This window comes from Lampetra planeri, chromosome 26 (assembly GCF_965212315.1).
Source record: "Lampetra planeri chromosome 26, kcLamPlan1.2.h2, whole genome shotgun sequence".
Taxonomy (NCBI): domain Eukaryota; kingdom Metazoa; phylum Chordata; class Hyperoartia; order Petromyzontiformes; family Petromyzontidae; genus Lampetra; species Lampetra planeri.
In genome coordinates, this window is record NC_136132.1 from 10,112,616 (window position 1) to 10,133,328 (window position 20,713).

General features: G+C 50.3%; 1 protein-coding gene across 2 annotated transcripts in view; it reads right to left on the reverse strand.

Annotated features, from left to right (window-relative positions):
• Positions 1–20,490, reverse strand: part of LOC144727718 (adenylate cyclase type 2-like) — a 58,313-nt gene extending 37,823 nt beyond the window's left edge. The window contains exon 1 of one of the 2 annotated variants that reach the window (XM_078606757.1): positions 20,257–20,490. The gene's annotated coding sequence lies outside the window, so the exon portion shown is untranslated. Of the gene's footprint in view, positions 1–1,013; positions 1,507–20,256 lie in introns of those variants that run through there. The other variant, XM_078606756.1, reaches the window with a different exon arrangement.
• Between the last annotated feature and the right edge of the window lie 223 nt (positions 20,491–20,713).

Here is a 20,713-nt window from a genome sequence, read left to right on the forward strand (position 1 = left end):
TTAGATAATCGTCACTGGTGTTGGTGGCGTGAGCGGGAATCGGTCTTCGGGTTTGCAGCGCGCTAACCGCTCCACCACCACTCTCCCCACAGGCAACATCAACACACCCACCTCGCTCGCTCACTCACTCACCACACTGCAGGTCACCACACTTGTTTACCTGGCTCTTCCCTCGTGAGGTTCCACTCTGAAATTCCCTCCCATCATCATCGTCTCCCACCCTCCAACCAAGCTCTTAGAACAACAATAACCTCGCTCAATTCAACACACGCGTTCATAATTCTGAACCATTACAAACTGTGAGATGTTGCTGTTAACTGCTGGACCGCTTGATGTACTGGACCATTGGGTCTATGCTGTTAAAAACAAAACTAATAGAATTGTGACAATTATTCCAGTCTCTGCGGGATGATAATTTACAGGCTTAAATCACAAACGGTGGTCATTCCACACACGTCACGACGCCAAATATCAATGTATGTTAACCTATTCATACATCTATATTTGTAGCGTCCTTTTGAACTTTAAAGGACAAAAAAATTACGAAGCGCCCTTTGTCAAAACACTTCCAGATGAAGGTCTCTCTGCCCCATGCCGTGTCGATCGTCGAGGTTGTTTGACCATACTTCACCAAGGTGGTCAGTGCGTGTTGGTGGACAGGGAGCCCAGGGACTGGTGCTGACATCACTGATGTTAGCCGCCAGATTGATATAGCGCACGCACAGAGGAGTCATTCGCATAGCCACACAGATATAAGAGCACCCGGTGTCATTGAGCGAGCGCACCTACGAAGGCCGGAACGGCACACGACACACACACACATCGCAATGATTTGAGGCTGAGTCTACCTAGAGGAGGCCCAGAACCGGTTCGGATGTTCGTCACCAGTGGTGACCGAGCGTGAGCATAAATCTAATTCTTGGGCCGGTGGGTGGGTTCGAAGCGCAGGGCGCTCACCGCTGCACCACCGCTCCAAAGACGAACACACATGCATATGCAGAAGCCCCACTCACCTGCAATGCAGGTGTCGATTAAGGGTTTGGAACGAGAAGGGAGAAGCTGTTAGCTGGCGCGTGGATGATGTCTCCTATTTCCAACACCCGTGCTAATGACAGATCTCTATGAATGTGTGTGTTGTGTGAATGTGTGGGTGTATGCGCGCTGTGTTTGTAAGTATATTTCTGTGTATCTATATGGCTGCGTGTGGTTGTGTATGTATGTATGTACTTGTGTGTCTGTGAGTATATATGTAAGTATATATGTGTCTGTTTGTTTTTGTACGTGGATGTGTGTATTTGTCTCTGTGTCTTGTCTCTGTGTGTATATGCGGTGTGTTAACCACACCACCCCCTCGAATGGCTTACCGGCCTTTCAATAGGCGCTCGCTAATAATGAAAACGAACAGCGACAATTTACACTACAGTACCAAAATCAGGAACACTTTTCGTAAAATGACACGCGTGTGGGCGTGAGTCAGTGCGTGTGTGCGTGTGTGTGAGTATATAAGTGTGTGTGTGGTGTGTGGGGGTGCCGTTAAGAACAGGAAGCTTTGTGGTTCCCCCCCCACCCACACTTCACGTCTCCCCCTTCCTCATTCTCTCCACGGCAGTAATTTTTACCATAATCTCTGGACTATAAGACGCGCCGGAAAGTAAGACGCACCCCCCAAACTCGCGTCCCCGCTTCAACAAAACTATACAAAAAAACTGGTCAAATGCACACCGGATTATAAGACGCACCGTCGATTCATCACCATCATCTATGGTCCATCCACTGCTGGATGAATCCCTCGACAAGTCGTCGCCATCCCCTTACGATCCTACCATGCAATGATGGAAAGCCACGAGCAGCACCTCGACAAGAGATGATTTTCATGGCTCCATGTCCTCGGAGGGGGGCCCATTCCTTGGCTGCCACTCGCGAGTAACAGCGAACATGACGCTCGCAAAGCCACCGCGTGCATCATCGAATCGCTCACATGGGATCGAACCATTTCTGGATTCGCATATGGCGCTCTGGAATGATTTAACTTGACACCTGTAACCACTCGGGGCCACTACATTCTCCACATTGTTACAAAAGTCATTCATTCTTGCATCGACTGGTGAATCATCCATTCTTAGTGGCAATGTTCTACGCCGGCGTTCCTAATTGCAAGGCCTGCGGGCCACTGATGGCCGCTGGTGGCCTTCACTGCGGCCCCCAACAATACACAACACCCCCCACCGTCGTGCTGTCAAACCCAACGATGGTTTCATGTGCGGCAGCCCCTTGCACTGATGATGTCTCATCGGCGTGAGTGGCCCCCCTCTGAACATGAGTGAAGGACACGGCGCTATGCCAGTGGTTCCCAACCTTGTTTGTTTGTTTCAACCGAGTACCCCCCCCCCCCCCCACCGTGGTTGACCCAACACAATGCACATCAATATTTTAACCAATTGTCCATTTTGTGAGGTATCCTAACTGGCGCGTAACTGCAAGCGAATAAAAACAAACATCAACGGACGCTCTGCACGCGTGGAGTAAATGATATCGCACTTATCCGTTCGGCCCGTGATGGCAAATCCTAGTCACTGCCCCTCTATTCCCCTCCCCCCACTAGTGTTATTCCAATTGTGCTTATCGGGCGTCATCATAGCAACAATGTCAACTCGCCCTCCCGAGCACAGGATTTGGCCACTCGCTGAGACCGCAAAAGGACGGCCCAGAGGCGCCAGGAGGAGGAACCACAGACGAGCAAAAGGGTAGCAAGCAGCAGTCGACACGACGCTACCAACAACTGCCCAAGCTCTCGGGTCCTCTATATATGAAGGTGTTTATTGTACATGTCGGCAGGGCCGGATTAAGATTTTGTAGGCCCTCTGGGCTACAAGTACTATGAGGCCCCCAGTAATATTTTCAAAGGGAAAACAAATTGAAAGAAAACTAAAATGTATTTTTACAAGGCTTATTCACAAAATAAATAACTTTCAACTTCATCTCTGGCGGCCCTCCAGGTGGCGGATGCCCCTTGGGCTTGCAGCCCCTGAAGGCCCCGTGCCTTAATCCGGCCCGGCGTGTCGGAGGGAAAACCCGAAGCAGCCGGAGAAACAAATAACCTACGCGTGAGAGGGGGGGGGAGGCAACCCACGCTCTCCCTATCGCACACACGAAAAATAACATTGCCTTAAAATATATGGTATAATATGTGGCGTTTTGGGTTATGGCCTTATATATATGTCACATACAGACTGAACGGGGTTATCATTCCGAAAGACGAGTTATCCACCCAAACAGCACATCACGCCGTGTTAGGAGAACAAGCCCGCGGAAGACGATATCACAAAACTACATCGGAGATGCATAAACATTAACACGGAAGTGAGTGGGGGGTGGGGGATGAATTGTCACGGACAAACGTGCCTTTCATTGTGACTGCGAGCTTGGATTTAGCCAAATTAGTGATAAACAAATTGTAATGAGATTGGGTGTTTGTACAGTTACTCGACTGGTGCCTGAACTGAGACCAAAGCACAACATTGCACTGTGACGTGCAAGAACCCGGTGTGATCACGGGTGGCAGAGACCCGGGCTCGAACCCAGGAAATCAGCGGAAGCCGACTCACTGGTTTGACCACTGAAGCCACTTGGCCACGAAACGTCAAGAGAAAATGTTGATAATCTGCTTGTTTGAACGCGTTATCACCTGAATTGAGTGTTTGAGGCACGTGAATAAACGGCAGTATCACTACGATCGAATGTTAGTTACAGAACCCGTGAACTTCGCTTGGTGGTTTCACCCTCACACGCATGTTGAGGACTCGGTCTGTCACAGACTCTAGTCTAATCCACACTGTTCAACCACCACCACCACCACCACCACCACAACAAACACACTCACTCACTCATGCACCACACAACAACCCATCACACACACTCACTACCCCGTTCAATCACCACCATCACAACAACCACGCTCACTCATCCACCACACTACAACCCATCACACACACACACTACCCCGTTCAATCACCACCATCACAACAACCACACTCACTCATCCACCACACTACAACCCATCACACACACTCACTACCCCATTCAACCACCACCATCACAACAAACACGCTCATCTACCACACTACAACCCATCACACACACTCACTACCCCGTTAAACCACAACCACCGCAACAAACACACTCACTCATACACCACACTACAACCCATCACACACACTCACTACCCCGTTCAATCACCACCATCACAACAACCACACTCACTCATCCACCACACTACAACCCATCATCACACTCACTACCCCGTTCAATCACCACCATCACAACAACCACACTCACTCATCCACCACACTACAACCCATCACACACACTCACTACCCCGTTCAACCATCACCACCACAACAACACACTCACTCATCCACCACACTACAACCCATCACACACACTCACTACCCCGTTCAATCACCACCATCACAACAACACACTCACTCATCCACCACACTACAACCCATCACACACACTCACTACCCCATTCAACCACCACCATCACAACAACCACAATCACTCATCCACCACACTACAACCCATCACACACTCTCACTACCCCGTTCAACCACCACCATCACAACAACACACTCACTCATCCACCACACAACAACCCATCACACACACTCACCACCCCATTCAACCACCACCACCATCACAACAACACACTCACCCATCCACCACACTACAACCCATCACACTCTCACTACCCCGTTCAACCACCACCATGACAACAAACACACTCACTCATCCACCACCACACTACAACCCATCACACACTCTCACTACCCCGTTCAACCACCACCATGACAACAAACACACTGACTCATCCACCACACGACAACCCATCACACACTCTCACTACCCCGTTCAACCACCACCATGACAACAAACACACTCACTCATCCACTACACTACAACCCATCACACACTCTCACTACCCCGTTCAACCACCACCACCACCATCACAACAACACACTCACTCATCCACCACACTACAACCCATCACACACACTCACTACCCCGTTCAACCACCACCACCACAACAACACACTCACTCATCCATCACACTACAAACCATCACACACACTCACTACCCCGTTCAACCACCACCACCACAACAACCACACTCACTCATCCACCACACTACAACCCATCATCACACTCACTACCCCGTTCAACCACCACCATCACAACAAACACACTCACTCATCCACCACACAACAACCCATCACACACACTCACTACCCCGTTCAACCACCACCACCACAACAACAACACACTCACTCATCCACCGCACTACAACCCATCATCACACTCTCACTACCCCGTTCAACCACCACACTGCAGCTCACAACAAAGATTCCTCGTGTAGCCTGAACAGGCTGTTGGGGAAATTGCTGTGAGCGACCTTCTATGAAGGCCGGCACGACACACGAGGGGCTTGGTGGCCAACACCACGCCCGACCGCCTTTGTCTCCCCAGTGGCGACGTTTACACACCGCACCAGGTACTCATTTGAGGCTGAGTCGACCTAGGGGAGGCCCATGACCGGTTCCGATAATTGCCACAGGTGTTAGCCGTGAGCGGTAATCTTACACGACCGCTCCCCACGCACACTCAAAGTCACCCACTCGCTCACCCACTCACCCACCCACTCACCCACCCACTCACCACTCACCCCGCACTCACCCCCCACTTACCCGCCACTCACCACCCACTCACTCACCCACCCACTCACCACCCACTTACCCACTTACCCACTCACTCACTACTCACCCACTCACCACTCACCACCCAATCACCACTCACCACTCACCACCCACCCACTCACCACTCACTCACCACCCACCCACTCACCACCCACCCACTCACCACCCACCCACTCACCACCCACCCACTCACCACCAACTCACCCACTCACTCACCCACCCATCCACTCACCACACTGCAGCTCACCTCACTTCTCAGTCCGCTTCTTCACTCGCACCGCTCCGCTGTATAATTATTCACACTCCCGTTGTCGTCGTCATCATCGCTGTCTCTTCACACCCCCCGCCGCCGCCCCCAAAACTCTTAACAACAACAATAATTTAGCTCAATTAAAGAAACGCGTTAACGTTTAGCTTCAAAAACTTCACCCCGCCGTGACGATGCCGATTTCTCAAACGTCGGTGGCTTGGCGCTGACGTTGCGAGGGCACTCGGCCATGAGAACCACGGCCACCTGAGTTCGACTACACACCACGGCCACCCGAGTTCGACTACACACCACGGCCACCCGAGTTCGACTACACACCACGGCTACCTGAGTTCCACTACACACCACGGCCACCCGAGTTCGACTCCACACAACGGCCACCTGAGTTCCACTTCACACCACGGCCACCCGAGTTCAACTACACACCACGGCCACCTGAGTTCCACTCCACACCACGGCCACCCGAATTCGACTACACACCACGGCCACCTGAGTTCCACTCCACACCACGGCCACCCAAGTTTGACTACACACCACGGTAGCCGCCATCGAATCGCAAACGTGAGCCGGAGAGGGCTCGATAATTATTGCTTACATTTAAACAACAACATACTCTTTGGCTCTTTCGGTAAAGTCACGTAGGTATAAAATAAATTAAATTAAATCACGACGTTTCGGGCGCAACACAAGCATCCGTCATCGGGTGGGGCAACCACAGCAAGAAACAATTTGCTGAAATTGTTTCAGCAGCCCCCTTGTGCCCACTCCAGCAATTGTTTCTTGCTGTGGTTGTCCCATTATTTTCTACCTACGTGACTTTACCGAAAGAACCAAAGAGTATGGATCCCTGCAATCACGAAAACTTCAAATCTAACATCAACAACAACACAAATCGCATAACGTGTACACAGACACGTACGGAAACAAACGCAGCCGCTTTCTGCATTGATGTGCAATGTGCAGGATATATCTACAGTAGGCACGCTGTATATCAACGTGCATACATTGTGCACGACGAGACGGTGGTGTCGCGGCGAAACACGCCCGGCCGCCTTTGTCTCACCGGTGTTGATTTGCTGACGCACGGCGCCCCCAGGGGCACAACCAAAGGCCCCATGGCGCTCCGGGCGATAATTTGAGTGCCGCGTAAAAGTACAACGCCACATACTCATAGTTCTATCGGTAAAGTCACGTAGGTAAAAAATGAAATTAAAATTAATAAAAATAAAACAATAAAATCACGACGTTTCGGAGGCAACACAAGTCTCCGTCATCAGGTGAGACTTGTGTTGCCTCCGAAACGTCGTGATTTTATTGTTTTATTTTTATCAATTTTAATTGAATTTTTTACCTACGTGACTTTACCGAAAGAACTAGGAGTATGTATCCTTGCAGTCACGAAAGCTTCAAATCTAGAATTACAAGGCCACAACCACAACACGGACTAACAACCACAACGCATCACCCACAACACGGACTAACAACCACAACGCATCACCCACAACACGGATTAACAACCACAACGCATCACCCACAACACGGATTAACAACCACAACGCATCACCCACAACACGGACTAACAACCACAACACATCATCCACAACACGGACTAACAACCACAACACGGACTAACAACCACGCCAACCACAACGTACCCCACTAAGCATTTACCGCAGGTTCACCGCACTGTAAACCAAATCCATCTCATTCGCGAAGCACTCCCCCTTCTTTTGGGTTTTTTTGTTTGTTTAAAAAAAGCGAACCCAAAAATAGGGAGAGGGATGGAATTGGAAACCCCCGGGGAAAAGTCCATCCCGTCAAAGGCCAACGAGAGGATATCATTTCCAAAGTAATTAATGCCACACACACACATCGCCGTTTTACCTCTGACAGATTCCCTGCAGCTATTAAACTACACTGTCAACTTAACTATATTTTTTTATTTTACCAGTTAAAGGCCCACTGAGCTACCATTGTGATTTTTCATAAGCGTCCTGGCTATCACAAATAATAGCTCAACGTGGGTGGCTTATCATGCGTGGATATGTATAGCAGCCAAATACTCTAAAGGCGTGATATCGCTTGTAAATGTGGAGTTTGTTCTTTTAGCTTGGCAAGGTTACAGCGACAATTATTGCTCAGTAGCAGCGCGCGTGGGCAAGTGCAGTGCCCCCGAGCGGGTAATGTATGTGCTGCCAGGAAGGGACATTTTCTAAAACGTCACCTGTTGTAAAAATTTACTTTATTTAATATTTTAAGACCACTGTTATTGACGAATGTATTGACTTTGCGTTGATTTTTTTTTAAGAAGGGTCACTTTGAAGCGATCTCAGATGAAGTTCTGTGACATCTCCTTCCGCGGGCCGTTCTCGCTAACACCGTGTGACGATGGCATTGTTTGCTGCCAGAGTCGCGAACTTACCCCCACCATCCGCGTGACCGTGTTATAGGGTGTTGCCGAGATCACAGCGTTTTCTATAGATGCATGGGAGGAACGGGAGGTGGGGGGTGGGGGGTGTCTATGGGCTTTTGGGGATGCCGGTGATTCGCTCCGCACCCCACCACCTCCACACACGTACACACACGTACACACACGCTAGACCAGCCCGGGTGCATTCCACCCAGCAGCGACGGCACGATCACCGCTGTCGACTCAATCGCTCAACTCCATCCCCTCCCCGTTCTCTCTGCGGTCACAGTCGGTCCCCGAACTCCCACCCGCTCTCGGCGAATGGGCCCTTTGCGCCAGGTTCTCTCGATGGTGCAAGATTCCGAATGACCACACCCCCCCCCCACATTCCTCCTCTCCCTTAATTCATCCGTAGTCTGGCGTCTCAAGCGTCTCTCCGGTAACCTTTGGCCTCCGTCCCGTGCAGCTGCACCGTCTGCACACTCGACAGCGACCGCCAACTGGGTCTCCATCCAGCGGCAAAAGGGGAATCAAACCGCGAGGGCGATGTGATGAAATGTGTCCAACCCTGGTAAAGGACCATAGCCCGAAACGTTCGTTTTTCCGCAAATAGGTGTACACGTATAGATATATTGTCAATCGTACGTGCGGATCGTGGGGGATTATTATGAATGATTTGCGACTTTCATGGTGGTTTTCTTTAATTCTAGATTTGAAGCTTTCGTGACTGCAAGGATTCATATTCTTAGGTTTTTTCGGTAAAGTCACGTAGGTAAAAATCAAAATTAATAAAAGTAAAATAAAAATCACGATGTTTCGGAGGCAACACAAGCTTCCGTCTTCAGGTGGAACCGTCACAGCACGATTGCTGTATCACTTGATATTTTAATTTAGATTTTTACCTACATGACTTTACCGAAAAAACCTAATAATATGTTTTCTTTAATACAAAAAATCTATACATTTTAGGGACTAGAAAGTGCTGCCCCCGACTGCGTTAACCAGAGGTCACTTGAATGGAACTTCGAAGTAGCTCTGTTATATCCACTTCCGTGGGCCGTTCTCTAACAGGCACAGGGTTACCAAAATTCAGCTCTGGTGACTTGCCAAGCTGCGACGACTTTCTATGTTCACCAATTCACTCCCATTCAAATACAAATTACAGTCGTTTCACGCTTCACGCGCCAGATGATTGTTAAACACGTCTCTGCCACGTGACGTGCTTAAGCAATTAACGCCGGGACACTTTTAAACGCACACACACACGTGGAACACGTGTAGCTACACCCACACGCTGAGATATCAATCTTCATCTGAATCGGGCCCCCTCTAATCGCTTAATAATCATCGTGCGCGTACAGCGTGGAACGATTGTAATTTGCATTTGAACGGAAGTGGATCGGTGAACGGAGAAAGTCGGAGTGGAGTAGTTGGTATGCGGCTCTCGCAAGCGAAGGGGGAAAGGGGTACCTTGGAGGCCAGGGCATTTCACATCCGTCATACAAACGATGGCAACGTTTCTTAAAATCCACCGGTCACTGTCCCCAGCTGTCTTATTGGGGCAAAACCTCCACCGCAGTTAATCGTCCGTGGGTGGAGTAGGCCAAGTACCCTCTATTAGAGGGGGGGGGGGGGCTCTCTACGTGTGTTCTCTACGTGTGCTCTCTACGTGTGCTCTCTACGTGTGCTCTCTACGTGTGCTCTCTACGTGTGCTCTCTACGTGTGTTCTCTACGTGTGCTCTCTACGTGTGCTCTCTACGTGTGCTCTCTACGTGTGGCCCTTCCGCCAGCAGGTGCTTGAGGAAGCAATTGCAGGACTGCGCCTTTCCTTTGTACTGCATCGTAGCGCATAATGAAGGAGCTGTGTTTTGTCGCGTGCAAGTGCCCGGGGCTCATAGGGTCAGCGTCTGTCTTGTGTGAGTGCGAGGCGCCGCCTTTCCATCGTGAATTGAGCGCGAGGCAACGTTTATATCAAAGTCGCGGCCTCGAGACAAACTGGAAATTCCACATTCCTATGACGGGGGTTATAGAGGGGGTGGTAGAGTGCCTCGCCGGAGACAGATATGCAGACGGGCAAGTTCTGAGACTTGGGTTGGACATCGCGGCGGTTTTCCGTGTTGAGCGCAGTGCGCGAATTGGCGAACATCATCAGTTGACGAGCGATGTCTAAACCGGTTCGGAGCGCCGTATCACCGCTCATTCGCCCCCCCCCCCCCCCCGCAAGTTTGGTCGTACAACCACCGAGGAAGACCCCGCGCGTGTCCGACTACTGGAAGCTCGCTTCATAGCGATGGAAGACGAGCTGCTGCGTGTGCCCATGCGCTTGGCGGTGTCAAATGTAACGGAGGCTGGAGCCAAGGTTGGATCGGAGTTGGGGGGATAACGCTCCCGGACTGGAGGCGGTCAGACCAAAACTAAAACGAAACGCACAGGGTTTGTTGTACTGTACCGCTCTGTTCCCGCGTCTATGCGCGATTTTTCATCAAAAGCTGTCCTGCCCGTCATGGTGAAGTATGGTCAAACGCGACAGCCATCATCATCATACAGAAGTTGATAAAACAGTGGGTTGTTAATTATTAAGTACTGTGTATTTACTTTGGGGGTGGAGGGCATCGCCTGTAACAGACTTGGGGCAAGTGCTGTTAGCGAGCACCTATGAAGGCCGGCACGGCTCACGAGGGGGTGGGTGGCCAACACCACGCCCGACCGCCTTTGTCTTCCCAGTGGTGATATTTCTTTTTTACACCGCACAAGGTACTCAATTGAGGCTGAGTCGACCTAGAGGAGACCCGGGACCGGTTCAGTTAATTGTCACTGGTGTTGGCCGTGGGCGAGAATCGAACTCGGGCCGCCGGGTTCGTAGCACAGCGTGCTAACCGCTACACTACCACTCATTGTCTCGTTTATCCGATTTACGACTATAATGAGCCAAGAATATCGACTTAAAACTTTCGTGACTGCGGGAATTCATACTCTTTGGTTCTTTCGGTAAAGTCGCGTGGATAAAAAAAATAAAGTGAATAAAAAATATAACGACGTTTCGATCGCAACACAAGCGGTCGTCATCAGGAAAAGGGGTTATCCTCTCTCAAGGCAAACTGTTCATAAAGGTTTGGAGATGGACGTAGCCCAAGTGTATCAGCAGCACCAGCAGCATGGGGCAGCAATGCCAATGCAGCAACAATGCTAATGCAGCAGCAATGCCAATGCAGCAGCAATGCCAATGCAGCAGCAATGCCAATGCAGCAGCAATGCCAATGCAGCAGCAATGCCAATGCAGCAGCAATGCCAATGCAGCAGCAACGCCAATGCAGCAGCAACGCCAATGCAGCAGCAATACCAATGCAGCAGCAACGCCAATGCAGCAGCAACGCCAATGCAGCAGCAACGCCAATGCAGCAGCAATGCCAATGCAGCAGCAATGTCAATTCAGCAGCAATGCCAATGCAGCAGCAATGCCAATGCAGCAGCAATGCCAATGCAGCAAAGACTTTGACTTGTGTTTTCTTGTCAATAAACCTCCACCGTCAGCAGTGTGGTGCGTGGAGCGGAGGGTGTAGTGATTTCCTGGCGACCCTTTGCTGCATTGGCATTATTTTTTTTCATTATTTTTTTCATTATTATTTTTCTATCGACGTGACTTTAACGAAAAAAACAAAAATTACGAGCCAAGAATGTCTGTGTGTCCCGTGCGTGACGTCACTCCACGTCAGCCAGCCCCCCTCATTAATACTCATGAACAGGTGACGTCCTCCACATGGACCCCCCCCCCTTATTAATAATCATGAGCGGGTGACGTCACTCCACATGTAGCATCCCCCCTCATTAATAATCATGAACAGGTGACGTCACTCCACATCGAACAGCCCCCCACATTAATAATAATTTGGAGGTGACGTCTTCCAAATGTACACCCCCCCCCCTCTATTAATATTAATTAGCGGATGACGTCACTCCACATGGGGGGGGGGCGAGACGCCTCCTCCCCCCTCCCCGGCGTCAACTCACAACCCTCACGACAAAGGCAGAAGAACCCTCACGTCACGTGATCTCCGTCACGCTGTTGTTGAGACATCAAAGTAAAAAGGACATCATGATGGACAAGGGATTATAACCTTCAAATGAAATAGGTCTGTGTCACCGCGCCCTTACAAACTGCACGCGAATGGATGCAATGAATATCACGTCGCGGTCTGCTTTTCACTTGCAGGTTTCAGATTTACTGCAATACACCCGTCCTTGGACGGGCAAAATGCTCGTGCAAGAAATAGTCTACAAGTGAGTGCCTGCAAGTAATAGTGTACAAGTGAGGACACAATAAATTGTATACAAATTGTATTTAAGTGAGCATTGCTGCCAGCACGCAACCTACCAGCACACAAACAAAACCACCGTTTGATGTTACACACACAGAGTCGAGTAAACAGATAATGGCATTTATTTTATTACAACCAGCGATGGTCACACGAGGGTCATGCTCAGGGCTTACATTTCTCACCCAAATATTCTCCGAGTCGCTTGTGGGAGGCTGGAGTAGGTAGGCAAGGCTGGGGAGTAGGTAGGTAGGCATATAACTCGTAGCCAAAAGCGAGAGGCACATATACTGGAGGTAGTGTGCCGGGTCCGAAAATATATCCCATCCCAATGTGGTCGGGCCAGACACACCCGGCTGCAATACAGCCCTCCTCCTGCTACATTGGGATGTTTGGTCAAATTACTTTTAGTCAACAACGAGTATTTGACTTCGGGGTGTGAGAAGAAACTGGAATGCCCAGAGAACACCCAGGAAAGATAACACGCCGCTTAAACAGACGGCTTAAGAAACCCACTCGCTGGAGGTCCACTGCCATCGCCCAGCCGGTAACAATGGCGATACTAATTCCCAGAGGTGTGGACTCGAGTCATGTGACTTGGACTCGAGTCAGACTCGAGTCATGAATTTGATGACTTGCGACTCGACTTGGACTTGCATAACAATGACTTTGTCCCACCTATGAGATGTGGACTCGAGTCATGTGACTTGGACTCGAGTCAGACTCGAGTCATGAATTTGATGACTTGCGACTCGACTTGGACTTGCATAACAATGACTTTGTCCCACCTCTGCTAATTCCCTATTTATCCATGAGAGCCACACTTAATCGTATTCAGGAGGGTCCTGCCTCTACATTGGGTGTTTATTTGCAAGATGCGTTCGTCCAATTAACGATGACTGTTTTATCACACAAGTGGTAGCAAAACAGGCAACACCCCGAGGAAACCCACGCTCGCGAGAGGGTGACGCTCTATCCCCGTACAGATGGAAACAGATGGCGATTAGGCCACTTCTCCTGGCGAGCCAGCGTATGGCACCTCTACGCCGACAGGAAGGCAGGTTATGATTATTATTATTTTTGCGTATCTTTAGTTTATTGTTCTTGCCCCGCACCGCCGATTAGCAAGGATGACTGCGTACGGTGCGAAAGACGTTCAACATACATACATCTCGAGGTGATCCACCAACCCTTGCCTCCAAGGTACCCCCTTGCCCGTGACAATTGACATCTCAAGCGTACGGTACACGGAAAGTGATGATCTCGAACGGGGCCGAAACCTGTGCCCCGGTTGTCTCATTGGCTTACAACGGCCTGAGCCATCACCACAGCAGGGTGGACTTTTGGTGATCTAAAACCACGACATAGCTGTGGCGGGGGTTGAGAAAAACGCTCCTTAACAGCAACAATAACTGAAAAATGTAACAACACATTCATGGAGAGATGCATGCCTGGAATTCCATGGCGAGACGGAGAGAGGGAGCACGTGAGTTAGAGGACACGCGCGGGTTAAGGACGCAAAGTCAACCTGCTGAATGGGATTGGGGCAGGGCACACAACGGCGAGAAGGGTGGACGGGGTGGCACGGTTGGCTACGTACGGTGCGAAAGAAGTTCAGCATACAGTACGTGCGTACAGCCGCGAGAAACGGGAGGTGTCTGAGCGCTCGACGGCCCCGGAGATGGAGCGATGAAGTCAGATCGTGGCGCGGCTGCTCGCCGGACTGTTACATCGAGATGGCGACGGTTTGAGGGAGGCCTTCATCCAGCAGTGGATTGACCACGGCCGATGGGGGTGATGATGTTGTTGAGGTCACGCGGCGTGCAATGCACGCTGGACGGATCCGATATTGTGGGTCACAAGGTGCGCTTGTGCCGTCCAGCAGCCGCCTTCACGCGTGGGTAAGGGACATTCCGTTAATTGGGGGCTCATTAGGTAGATGAATGATTTCAAAAGCTGCTGCGCCCATGTGGACGGGCTGATAAACGCGCTCGTGTATCATGGCGTTGTTGCTAACAGAGGCTGCAGTCCAAGCCTGACAATCCATCGACTGAGCCCTCGTCAAGTTCCGCACGGTGTGCGCGTATCGTCGACTGACATCTCACGCGCGATTACACGCGGTTTTGTACAGCTTTAGCAAAATATATACTCATAGACACACTGAAGAATATATATATTGAGTTCCACACGTAGTAGGCTTTAGCGACTAATGTTATTCATCATCAAGTTATTTTGGTTAGATCGCGTAAGTATAAATGCGTCGTTAACCCATCCACTTATTAAGGGGTTGTAACGTAACCAAAATGTGCCAATTAGTTACTGCTTCAGCACACCGGTGTGTTGGAGAGTAAACCCACAGCATTTACAGTTTGAGTATTGTGACGTTTCGCTGGCGATTACAACCGGCTTCATTCTGGCAAATTATTTACATGTGCCTAGAAAGTTGCCAGTTTTTTATATGTAAAAAAAAATCAAACTCGATGTGTTATCCCGTGTTACGGATCTCATGTCTTCAGAATCAAAATCTTTATTTATCCTGGAGAAATCTGATGAGCTATGGAGCTCTTTTTCAGAGATGTCCAGCAGGGGCGGTTAAGAAAGTTACAACAACAAACAGTACACAAACACGATGGCAGTGCAGGGTATCGGGAAGGTAAGAAAATCACTACAAATTAATAAAGTAGAGACGTTCAAATTGCATAAGTACACCAATTCGCAAGCTTGAGCAAGACATAAAAACAACAGCAAACAGCCCCAGACCACACCAAGACAACACACAGTCTCTCAATAAAGTTTCACATTAACATTGAACTATCGATACACAGGTAAGGATCAAAGTTACACATTACATTGGCAAATGTGCTTGTGCCCAGCACTAATCTTCTGCTTCAGGAAAGGCTCTGCGACCTATTCACATTTCTGTTCTTGGGCTAGTTTCAAAGGCAATTAGATTGACGATTGTGTCCGCGCGGTCATTCACGTGGCGACTCTGAGCTATGGACGGGTGGGTGTTCACCGGCCGGTTGTGAATGCTGCCCGCTGACAAGAAACGGATGACTGTGCTCAGGGTGTGCCTGGGCACGTGCTACCTACGTCAGTACCACGAGCCCGGCTGGCAATTACAGGATAGCTGTAAGGTAACCTGTACGCCTGGGTGGTTTGCGCACTGCGCTCTGCTGAACCCGACCACCCGAATTCTATTCCAGGTTACAGTTCACTGATGATATCAGTGGCGAGTGATATCAGAATCGTCCCTCAGAGCTCCCTCCCACCGGAGTACCCCCCCTTCCCCCTCCCGATGCAAACCCTGCGTGGTGAAGTATGGTCAAAACAACCCCAAAACTGTGTGGAGAAGGCTGAATCCAGCAATTGGATTGACAACAGACTGAATTTAGAATAATAATTATTCCTGTGTGTGTGTGGGTGTGTCAGTGTGTTAAGTGGGAGCGGTGGTGTAGCGGTTAGCGCGCTGCGCTATGAACCTGGCGACCCGGGTTCGATTCCCGCTCACGGCCAACACCAGTGACGATTATCTGAACCGGTCCTGGGCCTCCCCTAGGTCGACTCAGCCTCAAATGAGTACCTGGTGTGATGTGTAAACATCGCCGCTAGGGAGACAAAGGCGGTCGGGTGTGGTGCTGGCCACCCACCCCCTCGTGTACCGTTCCGGCCTTCATAGGTGCTCGCTAACAGCACTTGCCCCTACAGTCTGTCAAGGCTATACGGGGGATCTTTGTCTTTGTCTTGTCAGCGTGTTAAGATAACTTATGCCAAAAGTCTGTTAAAGGGGGGGGGGGGGTCTTTGTCTTTGTGGCACAGTCGGGAGAACAGGTGGTGCATCTGCCATTCATCTCAACTTGTCACCCATTAACACCTGGGGCTGTCCAGTTACTTGTCGGCATCGGGTCTTTGAGGCTATCACGTGATAGCCTCAATGCGCCAACTAGCCTGGCAGACACGCTGTGGCGACGTCCCTGTCGCACGGTGGCGAATAGCGGCTGTTGTTGCGTGTGTGTGTGTTGCAGGTGTGTACGTGTGTGTGTGTGTGTGTTGTGGGGAGCGGTAGTGTAGCGGATAGCGCGCTACGCTCCGAACCTGGCGACTCGAGTTTGATTCTCGCTCGCGGCAAACACCAGTGACCAATATCTGAACCGGTCCTGGGCCTCTACTAGGTTGACTCAGCCTCAAATGAGAACCTGGTGCGATTTGTAAACATCGCCACTGGGTAGACAAAGGCGGTCGGGCATGGTGCTGGCCACCCACCCCCTCGTGTGCCGTGCCGGCCTTCATAGGTGCTCGCTAACAGCACTTGCCTCAACAGTGTGATAATTTGATACGGGGGGGGGGGGTTGTCTTTGGTGTGTGCATGCATGTGCTTGTGCGTGTGTTTCTGTGTGTGACGTGGTGGTCAGCGCTCCATGCTACGAACCCGGCTACCCGAGTTCGATTCCCGCTCGCAGCCAACATCGGTGACAGATATCTGAAACGGTCCTGGGTCTTCACATGCAGGTCGACTCATCCTTAAATTATTGTGGTGGGGGTTAGCAAAAATCAGCCTTGGGGAGACAAAGGTGGCCGGGCGTGGTGCTACCCACACACACCTTCGTGCGCCGTGCTAGCCTCAATAGGTGCTCGCTGACAGTACTTTCCCCAACAGTCTGGCTAAGGCTATATGGGGGATCTTTGTCTTTGTTGCGTTTGCATGTGCTCGCACGCTTATTCGCACAGTGAAGTTTGACACAGTGGGGGGGGGGGGGGCACAGTCATCTCGGTCAGTTAACACCCGAGTCTGTGTCCTCCTGCTAGAAAGGGCCTTTGACACTTCACGTGATGGCCTCAGAGCGCACCTCGCCTGGCGCGAGCGGTGGTGGTGGTCGCCACTTCGAGTGTGTTCATGCAACTGCTCAGTCACCCCCCCCCCGCCTACGATGCACGTTGTACGAGAATCGATATCTGAGGTATCTCCAAACTTGTGAACCCCTTATCAGCGCCCTACCTGATTACAGACCAATTCAGACGTTATTGGTCTCCCCGTGCCCCTTATAAATATCAACGTTCGTCCGACAAAGTCCCATCATCACAAGGGAGAAACACAAACAAGTAGACACTTTTGTTGTTACATTTTGACTTGAAACTTTCGTGACTGCAGGAATTCATATTATTGGTTCTTTCGGTAATGTCACGTAGATAGAAAATCAAAGATAATAAAATTAAATAAAATTAAATAAAAATAATGATTTTTTTATAATAAAAGCAAAAAAACCCACGACGTTTCGATCGCAACACAAGCGGTTTTCATCAGGCCTGGGTTCTTTGCTTTTATTATTAAAAATGCATTATTTTTAATTTTTTATTTAATTGTATTATCTTTTATTTTATTTTCTAATCTACCTGACTTTACCGAAAGAACCAAGAATATGAATACTTGTGTTGTTGTTGCCGGTATTGAAACGGCCGTACGTCGTATGGACCAAGACATAAACCGTATGGGTTTACAGCGATGCATCTCCTGGGTTGACTCAGCCTTAAATCAGCGACTGGGACGGTGTCAATGAATAATACCGTGCACAATAACGCCATGTCGCTGGGTTGACGCATATCCAGCCACGCCACTGCCTCGCTTGCCGCGCCAGCCTGAAGCATAATAGGTGCTCGCTAACTTGACATCACAGTCGACGAAACGGGTCGCCAACCTGCGGCTCCAGAGCCGCGTGCAGCTCTTTAAGGATTGCTCCGTGACGTCATTCATTGAGGCCCGTCTCGTATTCACCACAGTGCATTGCGGATCTTAAAATATTGAGGGCTTTTTAAAAAAATACCAAATAAAAATAAAGGCTCTCCTTGTTGTTTCGGTTGCCGACCCCTGGTCTAACAGGAAATTTATCTTTGTGCTACAAATCCTGATAACCAGAGGAGTTCCAAGGCAAATATCCTCCCATTCAGTCTTGACAGATTATTGGGAGGAAGTGATGTTCGCACGACTTCGTCGTGGACACTTGTTGTGCTGGGCCACGCGGGAATTCGAACTCGGGTCACCGGGTTCGTGCGCTAACCACGACACTACCGCTTCTCAACAAATTAACCAAAAACTGCGAATTTTTTTTCCAGGTAAAGCCCATCGAGCCCTTAGCTCTTTTTTCAGAAGCAACCTGGCCACAAATGATAACTCAACGAAGTGGCTTGCCATGTAGAAAATTTAATCAGGCGAATAGTCTAAACGCGTGATTCTTATTGTGGAGGGAAAACCGGAGGAAAACATCCACGCGACCACGGGGAAAACACGCAAACTATATACAGCAGGCGTCAGGGTCGGGGTCGGACTAACGACCTCCTGCATATCAGGCGAGGGAGTTAACATCTCGCCACCGCGGCGCCCGGAAACTCCAAATATAAGGTTCACAAAGACAAAGATCGTAGACTAAGCACACTTTTGGAGCAAGTGTTGTTAGCGAGCACCTACGAAGGCCGACACGGCACACGAGGGGGTGGGTGACCACCACCACGCCCAGTCGCCTTTGTCTCCTTAGTGACGATCTTTCTACGCACCGCACCAGGTACTCATTGGAGGTTGAGTCGACCTAGGGAAAGGCCCAGGACCGATTCAGATAAGCGTCACTGTTGGTGTTGGCCTTGAGCGAGAATCGAACTCTGACCGCCGGGTTCGTAGCACAGCGCGCGGACCGCCATCCCACCGCGCCGGGACACGCGCGCACCGAGACACACACCGCACATCAATCCGCACACAATCACAGAGCCCGCGCACGCATCTGTCGCGCTAAAATTACCACTTGACGTTTTTTATCGCTAATCTGGGTTATCCGCGCCGAGAACGGAGGTTCGTGACCGCCTGGACTTTGGTGTCTGTGTTCACGGAGTGCGTGACAAGGCGAATGAGTGAAAGAGTTAGTGCGTGCGTGAGATGGTGAGTGAATGTTATGAGTGAGAGAGTGAGATGGTGAATGAGTGAAATAGTGACAGAGTGAGTGAGATGGTGAGTGAGTGAAAGAGTGAGAGAGTGAGTGAGATGGTGAGTGAGTGAAAGAGTGAGAGAGTGAGTGAGATGGCGAATGAGTGAAAGAGTGAGAGGGTGAGTGAGATGGCGAATGAGTGAAAGAGCGAGAGAGTGAGTGAGATGGTGAATGAGTGAAAGAGTGAGTGAGATGGTTAAGTAACTGTTAGGAGTGAGAGAGTGCGTGAAATGGGTGAGTCAAAGGGTGAGATCGTGAATGAGATAGTGAGTGCGTGATGAAGTGAAACGAAACACTATTTAAACAAAAAGTAAACTAATGAGTGAGAGGGCGAGTGAGTGAGTTTTTGCGTGACAGGATGAGTGAGATGGTGAGTGAATGCGTGATGAAGTGAGTGAGAGGGCGAGTGAGCGCGAGTGAGATATTTGTCAAGAAGCTGTGGGTGGCGCCACTCGTGGCGAAGTGGTCCCTTGAACGCGAATCGCCGAGGCGACCGACTGCCACCCCCAACCCGCCACCCCTCACACAGCCTCCCGCACTGACCTGACCGGTGTCAGCCTTGGCAGGCAGCCCCGACCGTCCACCCGGGAGCCATCACCACCTGGGTAGCGGTCCCGGTGAAAACGGACACCAAGATTGTCCTGCGAGCACGCGAACTTCTGGGTTGAGGCGAATGATGATGATGATGACGGTGGTGGTGGCGGTGGTGAATTTTTGGCAAACTCGTTTCTCTCTGCGTCTCTCCGTCGCCTCTTGCTCCCACTCGCGTCTCTTGCCAGGTGTGACGCAGCGTGATTGGCCAATCGTGTCCACGGAGCCCCGCCCATTTACACACCTGGAATTCAACCCACGCAAACCGACCCCTCCCTCTTCACACACAACAACAATGACAAAGATGCCCCGTGTAGGCTTTTAACAGGTTGTTGGTGGGCAGAAAATGGTGTCAGCGAGCGCCTATTAAGGTCGGTAACGTCCACAAAAAGGTGATGTGGCCATCACC